Source organism: Ornithorhynchus anatinus, chromosome 21 (genome assembly GCF_004115215.2).
Source record: "Ornithorhynchus anatinus isolate Pmale09 chromosome 21, mOrnAna1.pri.v4, whole genome shotgun sequence".
Classification (NCBI taxonomy): Eukaryota; Metazoa; Chordata; class Mammalia; order Monotremata; family Ornithorhynchidae; genus Ornithorhynchus; species Ornithorhynchus anatinus.
The window spans coordinates 21538217-21544386 of NC_041748.1; the positions used below are offsets into that span (position 1 = coordinate 21538217).

General features: G+C 51.9%; 1 long non-coding RNA gene across 1 annotated transcript; it reads right to left on the reverse strand.

Moving 5' to 3' along the window:
- Positions 1-676: 676 nt before the first annotated feature.
- LOC120639082 lies at positions 677-4391 on the reverse strand. Its single transcript, XR_005661262.1, has 3 exons — positions 3822-4391; positions 2558-2666; positions 677-709 (listed from the first exon to the last, which is right to left on the reverse strand). It is a non-coding gene; the product is annotated as an uncharacterized LOC120639082 (long non-coding RNA).
- Positions 4392-6170: the final 1779 nt, after the last annotated feature.

The following is a 6170-nucleotide window of genomic DNA, read 5'->3' on the forward strand; positions in this document are numbered from 1 at the left end:
GGATTAACCGCGAGCCTCGCGTTCATTCATTCGATAGTATTTATTGAGGGCTTACTACGTGCGCAGCGCTGTACTGAGCGCTTGGAACGGACAGATCGGTGACAGATAGAGACGGTCCCTGCCCTTTGACGGGCGCACGGTCTAAGCGGGGGAGACGGACGGACGAGAACGGTGGCAATAAATACAGTCGAGGGGAAGAACATCTCATTAAAACAATAGCAAATAAATAGAATCATGGTGATGTGCATCTCATTAACAAAATAAAAGGAGACACATGGGACAACCTGATGACCCTGCATCTCCCCCCAGCGCTTAGAACAGTGCTCGGCACATAGGAAGCGCTTAACAAATACCAACGTCATCGTCGTCGTCATCACGGTATTTGTTAGTAATCATGATCATGGTAATCATGCTGTTTCCTATTAATCACGATAACAGAGCTGTTTGATATTAATCATCATCATAATGAAGGCATTTGTTAAGCGCTGACTATGAGCAAAGCACTGTTCTAAGCGCTGGGGGGGCTAGAAGGTGATCGGGTCGTCCCACGTGAGGCTCACAGTCTTCATTCCCATTTTACAGATGAGGTGACTGAGACACAGAGAAGTTGAGTGACTTACCCACAGTCACACAGCTGACAAGTGGCAGAGCCGGGATTCAAACTCATGACCTCTGACTCGCAAGCCCGGGCTCTTTCCACTGGGCCATGCTGTAATAGGAATAATAATGGTGGTCTCCGTTATTGATCATGACCATGATCATCATCATCATAATAATAACAGTGGTATTTCCTAAGCGCTTATTACGTGCAAGCACTGATCTAAGCGCTGGGGTTGATACAAAGTAAGAATAATAATAATAATGTTAGTATTTGTTAAACGCTTACTATGTGCCAAGCACTGTTCTGAGCGCTGGGGTAGATACAAAATAATCAGGTTGCCGTTCGTGGGGCTCACAGTCTTCATCCCCATTTTAAAGATGAGGGAACCGAGGCACAGAGAAGTGAAGCGACTTGCCCGAAGTCATGCGGCCGAACAGTGGCGGAGCCGGGGTTAGAACCCGCAACCTCTGTCTCCCAAGCCCGGGCTCCTTCCATGAAGCCGCACTGCTTCTACTGTACATTCCAAGCGTTCAGTACAGTGCTCGGCACATAGCGAGCGCTCAATGAATACAACTGAATGAATTCTAAGTGCTCACTATGTGCCGAGCACTGTTCCACGCACTGAATAATGATGATGGAATATGTTAAGCGCTTACTACGTGCCAGGCACCGTACTAAGCGCTGGGGTGGATACAAGGAAATCGGGTGGGACCCAGGCCCTGTCCCACTTGGGGCTCACGGTCTCCATCCCCATTTTCCAGACGAGGGAACGGAGGCCCGGAGAAATGAAGTGACTTGTCCAGGGTCACGCGGCTGACAAGTGGCAGATGAGGGAAGGGAGGCACAGAGAAGCATAATAATGCTCATAATAATAAGCTCACCTCCTCCAGGAGGCCTTCCCATACCGAGCTCCCCCCTTTTTCCCTCTGCTCCCTCTACCCTCCCTTCACCTCCCCTCGGCTAAACCCTCTTCTCCCCCCTTTCCCGCTGCTCCTCCCCCTCTCCCTTCCCCTCGGCACTGCGCTCGTCCGCTCTACTGTATATATTTTCATTACCCTATTTATTCTGTTTAATGAGATGTACATCACCCCGATTCTATTTATTTGCTACCGTTTTAATGAGATGTTCATCCCCTCGATTCTATTTCTTGCTGTCGTTCTCGTCCGTCTCCCCCGCTTAGACCGTACGCCCGTCCAAGGGCAGGGACCGTCTCTATCTGTCGCCGATTTGTCCATTCCAAGCGCTGAGTACAGTGCTCTGCACATAGTAAGCGCTCAGTAAATACTACTGAATGAACGAATCCTGGGATTTGTTAAGAAGTGAAGCCGTCTGTCCGAAAATCACACAAAGGACAAGTGGAGGAAGTAGAATTAGAACCCAAGTCCTCCGACTCCCAGGCCCCAGTACCGCCCACGAGGCCACGTGGCTTCTCATTCATTCGTTCGTTCATTCATTCACTTGTACCTACTGAGCGCTCACGCTGTACTAAGCGCTTGGAACGTGCCATTCGGCAACAGATAGAGACAACCCCTGCCCACCGACGGGCTCGCCGTCTGAACGGGGGAGACTGACGGCAAAACGAAACAGAACGCAACCAAACAAGTCATCAGGCGTCAAAATCTGCAGTCTGAATCTCCGGGCGCTTACTGTGTGCAGAGCACTGTACTAAGCGCTTGGGCGAGTATAATGGAACAATAAACAGGCCCATTCCCTGCCCAAGACAAGCTTAGAGTCTAGAGGAAGCCATCCACGGCTCGCAGGTTGAGAACACGGCGAGTCATCGGGGTTAAAGATAACGGGGGTAGGGGACCGGCCCCTACTAGGCGCCGAGCACTGTGCTGAGCAATCGTCCCTTCCCTATCTGGGGCTCACGGCCTTAAGGGGAAGGGAGAGCGGGTATTTCGTCCCCGTTTTGCAGATGAGGGCGCGGAGACCCAGAAAAGTTCGGAGATTTACCTGAGGTCTCCCAGCAGCCAAGTGGAGGGGCAGGGATTAGAACCCCGGACTCCGGACTTCCAGTCCTGCGCTCTTTCTGCCGCCGAATGGACTCCTGTTCCTCCTGCATCTATTGAAGATAAAACGGGTGTCAGGCAAGCAGCGAGGCCTAGCGGAAAGAGCCTGGGCCTGGGAACCAGAGGACCTGGGTTCTAATCCCCCCCCGCCCGCCTGTCTGCTGGGTGACCTTGGACGAATCGCTTCTCTTCTTAACAAAAACCACAATTATTATGATTCTTATTATTCTCTGTGCCTCCGTTTCCTCGTCTCCAAAATGGGAAATAAATCCTCCCGCTTAGACTGTGAGCCCCATGCGGTCGGGGACCGGGTCCAACCTAATTATCTCGGATCTACCTCGGCGCTTAGCACATCGCTTGGCACACGGTATGTGCTTAACGAATATTATTACTGCAATAATAATAATGATGGTACTGGTTAGGCACTTACTATGTGTCAAGCGCTGTTCTAAACACTGGGGGAGATCCAGCCCCAGTCCCCGTCCCGCGTGGGGCTCACCGTCTTAATCCCCGTTTTCCAGATGAGGGAACTGAGGCCCAGAGAAGCGAAGCGGCTTGCCCCAGGTCACCCGGCAGACAAGTGGCGGAGCCGGGATGAGAACCCAGGTCCTTCTGATAATAATGTTGGTATTTGTTAAGCGCTTACTAGGTGCCAAGCACTGATCTAAGCACTGGGGGAGATACAGGGTTATCGGATTGTCCCTCGTGGGGCTCACGGTCTTCATCCCCATTTTACATTTTACTGAGGTCCAGAGAAGTGACTTGCCCAAGGTCACCCAGCTGATAAGTGGCGGAGCCAGGATTAGCTTGGCTCAGTGGAAAGAGCCCGGGCTTGGGAGTCGGAGGTCGTGGGTTCGAATCCCGGCTCTGCCGCTTGTCAGCTGTGTGACTGTGGGCGAGTCACTTCACTTCTCTGGGCCTCAGCTACCTCACCTGTAAAACGGGGATGAAGACCGTGAGCCTCCCGTGGGACAACCTCATTACCGTGAATCTCCCCCAGCGCTTAACAAATACCGTGCTCTGCACATAGTAAGCGCTTAACAAATACCGACATTATTATTACCAACCCATGACCTGTGACTCAAAAGCCCGGGCTCTTTCCACTGAGCCACGCTGCTTCTCAATTCAGGCCGCTTCCGATTCCCAGGCCCGAGCTCTATCCGTTAGGCCGCACGGCTTCTCTTTATTATTATGATTATGATTATTACGAGTCCAGGCAGTCAGAGATCGTCCTCTTCCGTGGAGCCAAGCGCCGGCCCTGGGTTTCTGGCCCGGCCCAGTTTATTCATCTTGCTCCGACCCAGTTTCTCCGTCATGCTCCGCTCCGCTTCTCCGGTCCGGCCCTCCCCGGGGGGATCGTTTGGCTCCGAAGGGGACGGTCAGGGGCCTCCGCAGAGCATCCTCTGCTCGTGACATCACAGCTGGTTGCCGTGGAGACGACTGTGATGTGGAACGTGGGGGATTCTGACAGGTGGAGAGTGAACGGCAACAGCGGCAGGTAAACATGTGACCCCCGTCTACGCAGGACCGACCCGGATTCGTGCGGATATCCGCTCCTTCCCCCTCCCGCAGAGAGACGGGGGAAAAAAATTAATGAAACGGGAAAGGGCGAAGGGCCGTCGAGCAGAGGGAGGGCCTGGGTTCTCTGAGGTCGACCTTAAAATCCCCGACCGTGGTTTTTTTCCCCTAAATTCTGTTCCAGGTTCTTGAGCGCCTTAACTGGTGACGCCGCGCCCAGACCTTCATGGCTCGAGCGGCGGGGAGAATTGAGGGAATTATCCCGGTGATTTGGGGAAAGGCAAGGGTGTTCATTTTACTTGAACTAGGCCAGAAATAATAATAATAATAATAATAATAATAATAATGGTAAGTGTTAAGCCCTTTCTACGTGCCAAAACACTGTTCTAAGCCCTGGGTTTAGACCATTCTAGATTGTGAGCTCATCGTGGGCAGGGAATGGCACTGTTTACTGTTGTACTTTCCCAAGCGCTTAGTACAGGGCTCTGCACGCAGTAAGCGCTCGAGAAATACGATTCATTCATTCAATCGTATTTCTCGAGCGCTTACTGCGTGCAGAGCCCTGTACTAAGCGCTTGGAATGTACAATTCGGCGAGAGAGAGACAATCCCTGCCCAACGACGGGCTCACAGTATAAACGAATAACGATGGTTTTTGTTAAGCGCTTACTACGTGCCAAGCACTGGCCTAAGCTCTGGGATAGATACAGGGTCATCGGGTTGTTCCACGTGGGGCTCACGGTCTCAATCCCCATTTTACAGATGAGGTCACTGAGGCACGGAGAATACAAGTCAATCAGGTTGGACACAGTCCCTTTCTCACATAATAATATAATAAGAACAGTCACAATGGTATTTGGTAAGCACTTACTATGTGCCAAGCACTGTTCTAAGCGCTGGGGTAGAGACAAGATAATCTGGTTGTCCCACGTGGGGCTCACAGTCTCAATTTCCATTTTCCAGATGAGGTAACCGAGGCCCAGAGAAGTGAAGTGACTTGCCCAAGGTCACCCAGCTGACAAGTGGCGGAGCCGGCATTCGAACCCACGACCTCTGACTCCCAAGCCCGGGTTCTTTCCACTGAGCCGCGCGGCTTAGGGCATTTGTTAAGCACTTACTATGTGCGAAGCAATAATAATAATAATAATAATGGTATTTGTTAAGCGCTTACTATGTGCAGAGCACTGTTCTAAGCGCTGGGGTAGACACAGGGGAATCAGGTTGTCCCACGTGGGGCTCACAGTCTTAATCTTAATCCTCATTTTACAGAGGAGGTAACTGAGGCGCAGAGAAGTGAAGTGACTTGCCCAAATTCACACAGCTGTCAAGTGACAAATGGCAGAGCTGGGATTCGAACTCATGACCTCTGACTCCAAAGCCCGGGCTCTTTCCACTGAGCCACGCTGCTTCTCTGCCCTTTTCTAAGCACTGGGGTAGATAAAATGTAATCGGATTGTCCGGCGTGGGGCTCACAGTCTTAATCCCCAATTTGCAGATGAGGTCACTGAGGCAACGAGAAGTGGTGACTCACCCAATAATAATGGCATTTGTGAAGCGCCTACTATGTGCAAAGCACCGTTCTAAGCGCTGGGGAGGATACAAGGCGATCAGGTTGTCCCACGTGGGGCTCACAGTCTTCATCCCCATTTTCCAGATGGGCTAACTGAGGCCCAGAGAAGCGAAGTGACTTGCCCAAAGTCACACAGCGGACAAGTGGCTGAGCTGGGATTTGAACCCACGACCTCTGACTCCCAAGCCCGGGCTCTTTCCCCACCCGATGTCACAAAGCTGAGAGGCGGCGGAGTCAGGATTAGAACCCACGTCCTCCGACTCCTAAGCCCGGGCTCTTGCCACTGAGCCGCGCTGCTGCTCCGATAGTGTTAGCATTCCTTCCTTCCCCTGGTTCACTTCTATTCATTCATTCCGTCGTATTTATCGAGCGCTTACTGTGTGCAGAGCGCTGTACTAAGCGCTTGGAAAGTACAATTCGGCAACAAAGAGAGACGATCGCTGCCCACTCCGGCCTTACGGTCTAGAAGC